This window comes from Pteropus vampyrus, unplaced genomic scaffold, assembly GCF_000151845.1.
Source record: "Pteropus vampyrus isolate Shadow unplaced genomic scaffold, Pvam_2.0 Scaffold26, whole genome shotgun sequence".
In the NCBI taxonomy this organism is placed as follows: domain Eukaryota; kingdom Metazoa; phylum Chordata; class Mammalia; order Chiroptera; family Pteropodidae; genus Pteropus; species Pteropus vampyrus.
In genome coordinates this window covers 2,154,819-2,168,367 of record NW_011888807.1, presented here as the reverse complement: position 1 = coordinate 2,168,367, position 13,549 = coordinate 2,154,819, and the positions used below count along the sequence as shown (strand labels likewise).

At 30.7% G+C, this 13,549-nt stretch overlaps 1 pseudogene; it reads right to left on the bottom strand.

Annotated features, from left to right (window-relative positions):
• Nucleotides 1-12,919: 12,919 nt before the first annotated feature.
• LOC111737384 lies at nucleotides 12,920-13,037 on the bottom strand (annotated as a pseudogene).
• Nucleotides 13,038-13,549: the final 512 nt, after the last annotated feature.

Below are 13,549 nucleotides of genomic sequence, written 5' to 3'. Positions count from 1 at the left end.
AACATTGTTTTAAATTCTCAGTACAGTGGTCATCAGCCCTGCAGTCATGACCTCTGCTTTCTTGTTATCTTTGCAAACAGTTCTTTGGGACACATGTTGCTTTAGGTCCATTCCAAAGGTTATTTTGCCCTGTTTTAATGTTGCAAGGATTTGAATCATGTGAAAAATCATAAAAATTATAGTCATCAGTTCATTTAATCCTTTTATTTATTCTTGTTGATTTTGATATTGTTAGCAATTGGTGGAATCAAGTTTTTCCTTAGAGTTCTATAAATCTTTACACAGTTTAATTTTATGTTTTTAAAGTTATCAGAAACCTAAATTTTAGAGTAGTTGTTAGTTTTTTAAATGAATATTTAAAAATAAAACACATCTAGAGGAACTTTTTTTTTGCCAAGCATCAAAGTAAAAAAATAAATATCTGTAAATGAGAAAAAAATTTAAAATGTCCATAGTTAAAGATCTGGTGAGAAAATGTATATATCTACAAATAATGTAATTGACTTAATTATCCATGTCAATTTTAGTTAGCTTGACCACATATAATTTTTTATAAACTCTTCTCCATGAACTTTCTGCAACTTCTACAAACCGTTGGTAACATCCACAAATATTCTACAACTTTTATATGTCTTTTAGTTTTAGTCCTATCATTTTCTTTTTTTATTTAAAACAATCATTTCAGTTTAGAACAAAATTGCTTTTTCTTCTTTACCAAAAAATAAAACCCATATTCTTTATATTTTTTCTTATCCATAAAATACATTCTATTTCCCTTTTCCTCAACATAGGTACATCTCCATGCTTCATACTTTTTTCTATGAAAACATACATCCTACTTTCCATATAGTCATTTTGTTTCACCCTTATTATTTTCTAGTAGTTTTGTAAAAAAAATAAATAAATAAATAAAAGATTTTTTTACAAATTAATTTTGGCAAGGGAACTTATACAGAGGTCTGTTTTTTTTTTTCTTTTTTTAAAAGGCCATTATTGATTTAAATAGACTTTCTGCATTTTTTTTCTTCTTCTAGAATTTCTATAATGGTTAGGACTGGTTAGAGATGCGTCTCAGCTCCCTTCTCTAAGTGAGAAGGAAAAAGGCCACTCCAAGTAACTCTTAGTTTCTCAAGTAGGCTCTCTGGTTGGGAGAGGTCAGGAGCTACTCTTAGCATTGACTGTGAATTAATTTCCCTGCCTGTGCATAGCAGGAGAAACCTCTATGCCTAGAACTGGCTTTGCTCTGAAGCAAACAACTCTGCCCTCCCACCTCTCATTTCATGTGTTGCTAGGCTACATAGCTTCCAGGTATTCTTGTCATTACCTCTGGTCAGATGTAGCCAGGAGACACTCTCCACTGTAGGTGGGGCTGTTACTCAGTTCTTTGCCTAGGTATGCAAGCCCTGTTCTTCCTTCTCAGTCAAGTCAGATTCTCAGTGGTTGAGTTATACATATTTGAGACTCACAACACTGGAGTGGGAGGAGAGTTTGTTTTCTTAAAAGTTCTCTTTTCCCACTGGAGGAGATAGAGGCTCAGGGGAAATATCTCCTTCTGTTTTTGTGCTGGTCTGGGGTGGGCAGTGCCTCAAAGTATAGCAGGGGGCCGCTTCATCCTCCCCTCCATGTTCTAGGATTCTCTCAGTGGTGTTTTGTTCTTGAATAGTTGTTAGTTCTCCTTGTGAGGGAGAATAAAATCAGAAATGTCCTACATCACTCACTATCCAGATGACAGCACTCTCCCATAAACTTCTCTTAGAATTGTCACTTTGTCACTATTTATTTTGAATAGTTTTTTTCATTAAATATTTAATATACATGGCAAAATTTCAACATTACAAATGTATATAACAGATTATATCAGTTTCCCTTAATAAAGGCAAGTGTTTACAAAATAATGGTACATATTTCCAGAAATGACAAGTGGGTTTATGTATCTATCTATTATCTGTTTAGGTAACTCTCCAGATATAGATATTAGGAGTTTGAATAAAATGGTATCCTAAAGTACATATGTTTATATAACTTTTTCACTTCACAATAAAATTTGAGTAATTTAAATGTGTGTTAATGTGGATAAATCATATCACTATTAACAGAAACAAAATACTCCATCTTAACATGCTATATTTCTATAATTCACTACCATATATAACTTTACAATAATATAAATGTGTATATTTTTATGAGTGTGTCTGTGCATGCATTAACATACTTTGATATAACTATATAAGTAATTGTTTTAAAAGTTTTTTGGTTAATAAATTAAACTACAGCCTAGATAAAAACAAAAACAAATTTTTGTGTGGTGTGTATATGTACGTATGTAAGTATTTATAGGAAATAAGGCTGAGAAAAAAGGAGATAAATAAGTACTAATGTCCTTTTAGGGAGTAAAATTATGTTAAACTTCAGCTTTATTAGAAAATTTAAGTTAAAAGTACCTGTCAAATATGTACAGAATACAATCAGAATTTGAAAGTCAAATATGTAGTTTTAAGTATTTTAACAAAATGAAACAAACAAACAAAAAACCACCAAAATGTAGGAAATGGGATGTATAAAAAAAGCAAATAAAATAATAGCAAATAAACAACATAAAACAAAAATATAGATTCAAATGCATCAAAAACTAGTATTCATATGAATGTCTTAATCCCTGTAATTAAAAGTACTGCTTTCTACTGAAATCCTACTGTCTCCTCTCAGGGGCCATATGTCTTTGGCATGATAAGATTTTAAAATTAAATGATGCAGAAAGTTTAACAATAAATAATGGAAAGATACACCAAGTACATATATCAACATATCACATTTTTTCTCTATTTTGGAATAACTAATCAGGACTTCAAGATGTACAGATTTGAAAGGAAAAAAAAATTTTACACTGGCAAAAGTCATTTTTTTTCTCCCAAAATGCCAAATCCACTCCTGTGTCCTTTTGATATAAACATATCAATATTAGATCAGTTCATTCTGAGCATTTTTCATTTTCTATATTTTTCCTGTTCTCGACTTGGGAATAGCTATTTCTCTAAGTCTCATCTCTTCATTATATTGGACAATGGTAATGGTAAGTATATAAGATAAAGTGTGATTTTGTATTTTGCTAATGGTGGTGCACAATTCACTTTCAACTCTAAGTTAAATGATGGAAGAGTAAAAATAACCATAATTACAATAATTTATTAGTTACACAATATAAAAAAATATGTAAGTTATAACAGCAATAACCTAAAATGTGAGGGGAAGAAGCAAAAGTATAAAGTTAGGAATTCTTTTGTAGTTAAGTTGTTATCAGCTAAAAATAGTGGGTTATAATTTTAAATGTTTTATGTAAGCCTTATGGTAACCACAGGAAAAAAAAAACCTTCGGCAATTACACACACACACACACACACACACACACACAAACATGATAAAGAAGTCAAAAGAAATGAATAGCAAAAGACAGCAAAACATTAAAAAAAATAAAAAAAGGAAAGACAGCAAGGTAAGAAACAGGGAACAATGTATTTAGAAAATAACCAGAAAACAATTAAAATAGTAATAGTAAATCTTTATCTAACAATAATTACTTTGAACATAAAAGGATTAAATTTTCAAATTAAAGACAGAATGGCTGCAAGGATAAAAACAAAATTCATTGATATGCTGCCAACAGAGACTCATTTTAGCCTTATAGACACACATAGAATAAGAGTGAAAGAATGGAGAAAGTCATTTCAAGCAAATGGTAACCAAAGAAAAAGGAAGGGGAATTATACTTATATCAAACAATACAGACTTTAAATTAAAAATGGTAAAAAGAGACCAAAATAAGGTCATTGCATAATAAAAAAGGAATCAATCAATCAAGAAAATATAACAATGGTAAATATTTATCCATCCAATATCAAAGCACCTAAATATGTAAAGCAAAAACTATCAGTGGTAAAAGAAGAAACAAACAGCAGTAAATAATAGCTAGGGACTTTAATTACTCTCCCACTCTCGACAATGGATTGATTGTTTAGACAGAGAATAAGTTAGAAAACTGAAGATCTGAATACTTTAGTCCAAGACATATGACAAGACATAAGAGACATATGACAAGACATAAGAGACATATGACAGGCCATGAAATAAGTCTTTGCAAATTCAAGACTGAAGTCATACCAAGTATATTCTCTGACCACAGAGACAGGAAGCTAGAAATCAAAACAAGAGGAAATCTCCAAAATTTACAAACACATGAAAATTAAAGAACACTCTCAAGAGCAACCAATGGATCAAAGAAGAAATTAAAGAGGAAATAGTTTCTTGAGACAAACAAAAATGAAAACACAGCATATTAGAACATATGGGAGATAGCCAAAGCAGTTCTAAGTTCATATCAATAAATACTTACATTAAGAAGCAAGAAATATCCTTACAAAAACAACCTAACTTTATGACTTAAAAAATTAGAAAAACAAACAAAGCTCCTAATTGGTAGAAGACAGGAGATAAAGATTAAATCAGAATCAAATAAAACAAAGAACACAAAGGCAACTGAAAAGATCAACCAAACTGAGAGTTTTTCTTTGAAAAGATAAAATTGACAAACAGGAAAAAAGGGGAATCAAACCAACATAATTATAAATGAAAAGGTGACATTGCAACTGATACAACAGAAATACAAAGGGTCACAAGAGGCCACTATGAATGGTATGCCAAAAACTGGACAACCTAGAAGTAATGAAAAAAATTCTTAGAAACATACAACTTACCAGACTGAATAAAGAATAAATAGAAAATCTGAATAAGCCAATTATTAGCAAGGAGATTGAATCAGTAACCAAAAATCTCCCAACAAAGAAAACTTCAGGACCAAATGGCTTCACTGGTGTATTTTACCAACATGTAAGGGGAAATTAACATCAGTTCTTCTCAAAAGCTTCCAAAAAAATCAAAGAGGGAACACTCTTAAATTCACTTTATGACCAGCATTATCCTGATACAAACATCAGAAAAAGACCATACTAGGAAAGAAAAGTACAGGTCAATATTCCTGATAATTGTAGATGCAAAAATTCTCAATAAAATACTAACAAACTGAACTCAGCCACAGTTTAAAAGGATTATTCACCTTAATTAAGTGAGATTTTTCTCTGGGAAGCATGAATGGTTCAACAAAAGTAAATCAATCAATGTGATACAGCACATTAATAGAATGAGAAAAAAGAATTATATGATCATTTCAGTGGATGCGGAAAAAGCATTTAACAAAATTCAACAGCAATTTACAATGAAAACTCAACAAATTACTGATAGTGGGAACATAACATAATAAAGGCCATATATGATAAGCCCACAACTAATGTCATAATGGTGAAAAGTTGAAAGCTTTTCCTCTAATATCAGGAAGGTGCCCACCCTTATCACTCTTATTCAACATAATAATGGAATTTCTAGGTAGAGAAATCAGGCAAGAAAAAAGGTATCATAAGTGGAGAGAAAGAAGTAGAATTAACTCTATTTTCAAATGATAACATTTTATATAGAGAAAATTCTAAAAGATTCAAACAAAACTGTTAGATCTAATCAATGAATTCAGTAATTTGTAGGATACAAAGTTAACGTATAAAGTAGTAATGTTTCTATATACTAACAATGAATATTTTGAAAAAAATCAATACTGTTTATAACAAAAAATAATAAAATTCTTAAAAATACGTTTAACAGAAGAGATGAGAGAGCTCTGCTTTGAAAACTGTAAGACATTGATGAAAGAGATTAAAGACGAATTAATGGAAAGGTATCCTGAGTTCATGAACTGAAAGAATTAACATCGTTGAAATGTCAATACTACCAAAAGCCATCTATAGATTCAATGTAATTTCTATCAGATTCCTATGGCATTTTTTACAGAAGTAAACAAACACTCCTAAATTTTATATGAAACCTCAAAGACCACAAATAGCTGAAGAAATCCTGAAAAAGAAGAACAAACCAGGAGGCATTATACTTCCTGATTTCAAGCTATACTATAAAAACCATAGTCATGAAAATAGTATAGTACTGGCATAGAAACCAGACAGACGAATGGAACAGAATCAGGAACTCAAAAATAAACTCAGGTATATATGGTCAACTAATATTTGACAACAGTCAAGAATATGCAATGGAGAGAAGAGTCTCTTTAAGTGAATGGTGCTGGGATACTTTGATATTCACATGTAAAATAATGAAACTGGACCCCTATCTTACACCACTCACAAAAAATTAACTTAAAAATGGATTAGATTTTAAATGTAAGACCTGAAATTATGAAACTCCTGGAAGAAAACAGCATTAAAGCTTTTTAACACAGGCCTTGAATATGGTATCTAAAGTACACACAACAAAATAAAAAATAAATGAGATTACCTCAAACTAAAAAGCTTTGTACAACACAAGAATCCATCGACCAAGTGAAAAGAACCTACAGAATAGGAAAAAATATTCAAACAATAGATCTGACAATGGGTTAATATCCAAAATGTATATAAAAACTCATACAACTCATTAGCAAAAAAAAAAAAAAAAAGTGGGGGAAGAATTCAATTAAAATGGTCAAAGTACAAAAATAGATATTTTTCAAAAGAAAATACACAAAATGCCAACAGGAACATGAAAAAATTCTCAACATTACTAGTCATTAGGAAAATGGATATTGAAATCACAATAAGGTATCCTCTCATGCTTGTTGTAATGGCCATCATCAAGAAAACAAGAGATAACTAATGCTGGTGTGGAAAAGGAATTCCTTGTGCACTATTGCTGAGACTGTAAGTTGGTACAGCTACTATTATAAGTAATATGGAGTATCATCATAAAATCAAAAAATAGAATTACCGTATAATCCAGCAATTCCAATACTAGAAATGTATATAAAGGAAACAAAAACCCTAACTTGAATAAAATATCAGCACCTCCTCCCATGTTCATAGTAACATTATTTATAATAGTCAAAACAAGCAAACAACCTAAGTGTTTATTCAAAATTCTATAGATATATGCTAGAAAAGTTATTATGTTAGTGTCTTGGGTTTTAATCCAGGTCATATCACCAACAATTTTAATATATTTGTGCAAGTTATTAATTTATAACTTGTAACCCCTATTTGCTTTTAAAGAAAATAAATTATTCATATCTACCTTATATTTTCAAAGTTGACGGGAAGACCAGCTGACAAGCAGAAGTTACTTTAAATTTTATGAAATACCATGGGAAAGTCAGTTCTGTGATATACTATGATGTATTATTTTTCTTCCTTATTTCTTCCTTTCATTCTCTTCTTTGATAGTCTCCTATTGTTCTAAATTTTATCCACCTAAGCAATTAACTTTATATTTTTATGAATACTGTGATAGTTATCTTTCTATATTAGACATTAGTAAATTAAACCTGGTATTAGTTATTAAAAGGAAACAAAATACTGATTTTTTTCCTAACCTGCATGTAAAACAAAAAACTAAAGAGTCAATGGCAGGTATTTGTTATACTAATTTATTCCTTGTGATTGTGTGTTTTTTTTTTTTATTAGTAAAAGACACAGGTCTTAATAAATATTACTGCTTCATGCTGTATTGACTAAAAACAAATGGACCTTTGAGCCTGTTTATAGCCCCAATTTTTCTGCCTATATGTATAAATCACCATTCAAAAAACACAAATTACCTTTAGTTAACACTCATTGAGCACTTATTATGTTTCATTAGTTGTTCTAAGCATTTGATACGGGTAGGAGGTAAAATATAGTCAAGATTTAAATACAGTTTGGTTTAGAACCAGCTATTAACCACTGTACAATGCCACCGTCTTAATATTAATTAACTGGATGAAAATAAATTTTGTGGGACCACATTATTCTGTTAAAATATATTTCCTAATAGATGAGTTTTGATCTACATTGAAAAAAAAAAGACTAAGATTAGGTTTGGGAGTCATCTCTAGAGTTTGAGAACAATTTTTACAAAGGCACAGGGAAAACATGTATTTTTTGAAGACGAGATGAGTATTCACGAGGGGGATGCAGAACTAGAAAAAAAGAGCTCACATTTGATTTTAAAAAATTATAGTTATGTTAAATAAAAATTTCTGTAAACTTTCTGTTAAAAGAAAGTTCCTTGGTATGAGGACTGCCAAGTTTGAATATTAGATGAGATTCTTCTGACTTACATGGTATCAGTCACATTTCTTGTCTTACCCCAGAACCTCACTTCCCACATTTATCAGATAAAAATTAGAATAATGCCTTCATTTATTTTTTCTGAGGATTAACTAAAAAATGAATGTAAAATGTGTAGTCAAATGGTGAGCACTAAATAAATGTTAATGATAAAATGATTTAAATGATGTCCCCAAATGGTAGAAAACTAAGTCATAAAAAAATGCCAATATGATGTAATTTAAAGAAAACAAAGTTTTTTTCTTTCCTATGTAACAACTCCAAAGTGAACTGCCTAGGTCAATGAGAAACTCCTGTGAGTTTATGCAGGGATCTATGTTCCCATCTATGATATGGCTGGCTCCACCATGTCATAGATTCTTCTTACTATTCTGGTAGCAACTGCCAGAAAGGAGAAAAAGAATGCATAAAAAAGATACACCTGCTCTGCTAAGACCCCAGGATTTGAAACCCAGACCATTTTTACTCACCTTCAACTGAGCAGAATTAGTCACATATGCCTCACTATGTGGTTAAGTGTACAGCCACGATTCTATTACACTAGAAGAATAGTAAAGTGCTTTTAGTTAAAATCTGGCAGTTTGAAAAGAACCAAGTAATAAATTAAAACAAAATAAATGAAAAACAAACTCATAGATTCAGAGAACAAATTGATAGTTGTCAGACAGGAGAGAGGTTCGGGGGATGGGTGAAAGAGATGAAGGGATTAAAAAGTACAAATTGCCAGTTACGAAAACAGTCATAGGGATATAAAGTATAGCATAGGGAATATAGTTAATAATGTAATAAATATGAATGGTATCAGATGGGTACTAGGCTTATTGAAGTGATCGCTTCGTAAGTTATATAAATGTCAAATCACTGTGTTGTGCACCTGAAACATATAATATTGCATGTAAGTGTAATAAAAAAATTGAATAAATTAAATCACTTTAAATATAAACTAATTCTGACCACATGTAGACCAAATTAGATTCATTTCTTGCCTTTCTACTCTAGTAAATCTTTATACTGAAAAAATATATATTGTTTTAGTTACAGTATTTAAAATTATAAATTACTAAAGTCAAGAGACAAATTGACTTACTTTTGATCACAGTTTGGTAGAATGAGAAAAACAATATTAAGAAAAAAAATTTAAATAGTCTAATAGTAAAATGGTATTTTAACCATCATTACTGATCTCATTTAAACCAACCAACCAACCATGCTGTTTTACATACAGAATCTGTAAGAGTCAGTCTTACCTTTCTTTCTGAGCTATCATAGCATGTATCTTAATTCAAAAGCAGAATTCAGAAGACATAGCCATGATAACCACCGTTCTATAACATCTGTTTTAGCAGATATACCAAAAGCCTTTTGTCTATCTATTATTTTAGCAAGTTAGCATGTGCAGTTCCAGCCAGCTCAGATTCACCTTGTGCAGCACACATGCTACCTTAATCTTATGCCATATCTTTTTCTGATTTTTGCTTGCTATTTTCATGAAGCCATACAAATACAGCTTGGAAATGCAGAAAAGTTAAGATGAGCAGAGACAACATTGAATATTATAGGTACAGGAACTGGTAGACAAATGTTCCAGCTTCAATCCTTAAGATAGACAATACTGGAAAGATTTCTGTATTATCTCAGGAGACCCCAAAGCAATAACTCCTTGATGCATCTTCATGTTGGCTTTCCCTCTTAACTTGTCTCACTCATCTATCCCTATGCTTCTTAGAATTGTTTCCCAAATAAACTGTATGCACATAATTCTTTTTCTCAGGCTCGGTTTTGGGAAAAAAACGAAGTTACAATATTCATCATTTATTTACTGAGTCAATTGTATTTTTAAACCTACTCCTGCTCTTAGAAAAGTTATTCATATTTAATAAAAGAAAATGAATGATACATTATATACATCCGTCCATTCATCCATCCATCCATCCATGCATATAATTTATCTCTATATATTAAATACATTTATCATTATCCTCTTTACTGTGGCAATAGTGAATTAAGCTCTTGACTTATAAGAATATATGAAAATTTCCATTACTGTCTCATATGAGTGACTGTAGGAGCTTTTCAAATGAATTATTTTGCTCTCGATATCCTTTTTTCTTTTTTTGAGTGATAGGAAAAAGGGAGGGAGGTAGAGAGAGGAGGCATAAAGTAAGATAAAAAGATATGAGCCTATTTTAATCATTTTGTACTTTTAGAGTCATTTCCAGATGTATTCCAAAATCTACAACATTCATAAATACAATAAGAAAAAAAATTATGTTAAAGAATATTAAAGTGAGAGATTAAAGAACAAAATCAATATATCAAATATTGAAAGTTGACATTTCTGTAAGACACCGAACCCCTATAAAGATGAACACTGTGTGGTGACAAACTAATTAACACATATGGAAACACATTACATTCATTTCAGTGCTGCTATGATATCTTAGGTGAGGGTTTTGTCAAAGGGAGTTATTTTCAAGTTTGTATTTCTCTGTTAAAATTCTGCCAAACACAACATGAATTTTCACACACAAAAAAATAGCTAGGGTCCCCTTTCAATTTACTCTTCCTGGAGTGTCTTAGCAGGAGTGGTGCTTATTTTCGTAACAAGACAAATTTCTGCTTTATAAATCATTTTCTACATGTAAACCCTGATAAATTGTTAAAGAAGAATTATTACAGACAGAAAATATTTCAGCTGTTACATTATTTGCTTTTCCTTATCTAAATTCAGTGTTCCAAATTTTTATTCTTTTTCTAATATATTATTCCTGTTTCTATTTTGGTAAATCATGCAAGCTATAACTACATTACAATAACACTAAATTAGCAGGTTTTTAGACATAAACACACACACATGCACGCACATACACTATATACTTAAGTATTTATAAATCAGGAAATCACTGCCTTTGGTTATGTTAAAGCATTAGTTTGAATGATACAAAGCAATGAAAAATTTCTAAACTCTTGAAAAAAATCTAACATAAGTTTAAAAGCAAGTAAATTACATGTAACATCTACCAAATTCCTAAATGCTTTTATAGCACCATTGCACTTGGTTGTTTTTATATTCTTAATCTAAATTTATCTGATAGTAATTTACTGTCAGATAATGCATATTTACAATATGCACTCCTAAAACTGCATATTGTATTAATAATTACTATTCAATATTTAAAATTCCATTTCAGTATCATGTTTTCAAGCAAAAATATGAGTGAAAGGAATAATAGCTTTTCATTTACCCTGAATCTAAACAAGTTTGCTGAAAGTATTTCTAAGGCAGGTGTTCCTGAATAAGGAATAGAAACTTCTAGTTGCTCTCAGCATATTCCTACTCTCAGCTCAGGGATATATTACAACGTAAGTAATAGATGTTTTCTTTTTTACTCACTTCCCAACTATGGGAACGATCTCCTTATTTTTGAGCCTCCATTGCTTCAATAGATGATCTCAGAAAAAAAGACAATTGCCTTCAAGTCATTTTACTGCTATTTCATCTCCTCTGGCCTATCAAAAGATTTAGCTGGCTTATTTTCTCAGTTATCTTTGGCTCCTCCAAATCTTGAGGTTCCAGAATGAGAATTTGACTCTCTATGGAGATGAAATAATATTACATGTACAACTAACCATGAAGAGAGTATTTTATATTATTAGCATAGACATTTTTAAATAAAGTTTTAAACTGTCATTATGCATCTCAAATATATAAATTTTTTGAAAATTTTATGCACACTGCTGTTTTTACTTCTAATGAGTGTTAAAGTAGGAGCAAAATCACCTTGCCTTTGTACAGATCATAACAAGAGAAATATCAAGTTTCCAGAATTCAGCGCATCTTTTAAGATTAAAACTTTATAGGCAGAATTCATGAGCCTACATCTGGAACAGTATTCTAGATTTCTTTTTGCTTTACCTTCAAGTTGGAGAGAACTCAGATCAAATTACTAGTTAAGGAGGGGATTTGTCCTTAGAATTTTATGAAATATGCATTTAATCATATTTTTTTTACTATTAAAGAAATTGGTATTCTCAACCACACAAACACACCCATAGAGGTCAGTGCTGCGGTTTTACAATTGTATCTGTCTACTATACTTCATTTGCTCACTTTCTAGGTGCTTTGAATGCATCAGTGAGCAAAATAGACATAGATCCCTGCTCTGAAAGAACTTAAATTTTAAAAGAGAGGGGCAATAATCTATGAGCAAAAAAGCAAGTAAATAATATATTATGTAGGAAGGGAGTAAAAACTACATGTATAGTAGGCAAAATAAAAGGCTGTATGTGTAACAATGTTATTGTTTTAATTAAATTTCTCTTAAGAAAGTTACATTTGGTAAGAATTTGAGTGAGCCATACTCATGGGAAGGAAGATTATTTAGATTTGGGGAACAGACAATGCAAAAGATCTAAAGCCAGGAGCAGGCCTATTGTGTTTGACTCACTCAAGGGAGATGGGTGTGGCTGCCTTGGAATAAGAGAGGAAAAATAGCCAAGTCATGAGGATCCTTACAAAGTATTTTAAGGACTTTGTCATTTAAAGGATGTGAGGAGTCATTGCAAAGATTTAACCAAAAGAGTGACAGTATATAATATTTTCAAAGGATCATAAAGGATGTTTAATTGAAAATATAAGGGCAAAGACAAAATTCTTTTAAATTGTAATTTCATAAAGAGAAGAGGCATTTTATTTATTTATTTGTTTGTTTGTTTGTTTGTTTTAATGCCTACAGCACCTGGTATCTTAGGTGGTTTCCTCTCCAAGTAGTAACCAGACCCAACCCTGCTTAGCTTCTGAGGTCAGACAAGATCAGGCATGTTCAGGGTGGCATGGCTGCAGACAGAAAAGAGGCATTTTAAATATCATTCTAAGAGGTTTGTTTTACTTGTTAGATAAAGTCTAAATTATTTATTCTCAAAGGAATATTATAACAGTAAAAATTTAAATTAAGTACTATATATTTATATATGTAAAATTACATGTCTTTTCTTTTAAAATATGACCAGTTTGTTTATTTTATAGTTATTCAATTAAATGAATACTATGTGCAAGCAAAATATCATACTTGTTTTTCTGTGCTGTTATTTTATCTATTATCTATTTTTTGTTCAGTTAAATTCATACTCTTCTTGTTATTATATACTTCTGATTTTAACAAGCATAAAATTGTAAAACTATTGGCAACATTGATATTGAACACTTCTTTCTTCACCTCCCCAAAGTCCTGTGCTATCCATTGTTATTAAAACTTTTTCCAAACCACTGATGTGTTCTTAATTGCTAAATTTAGGACTTTTGATGAATGTCTTAGAACTAGAACAATAAAAAGCATGTACCCTTTAGAGCCTGGCTT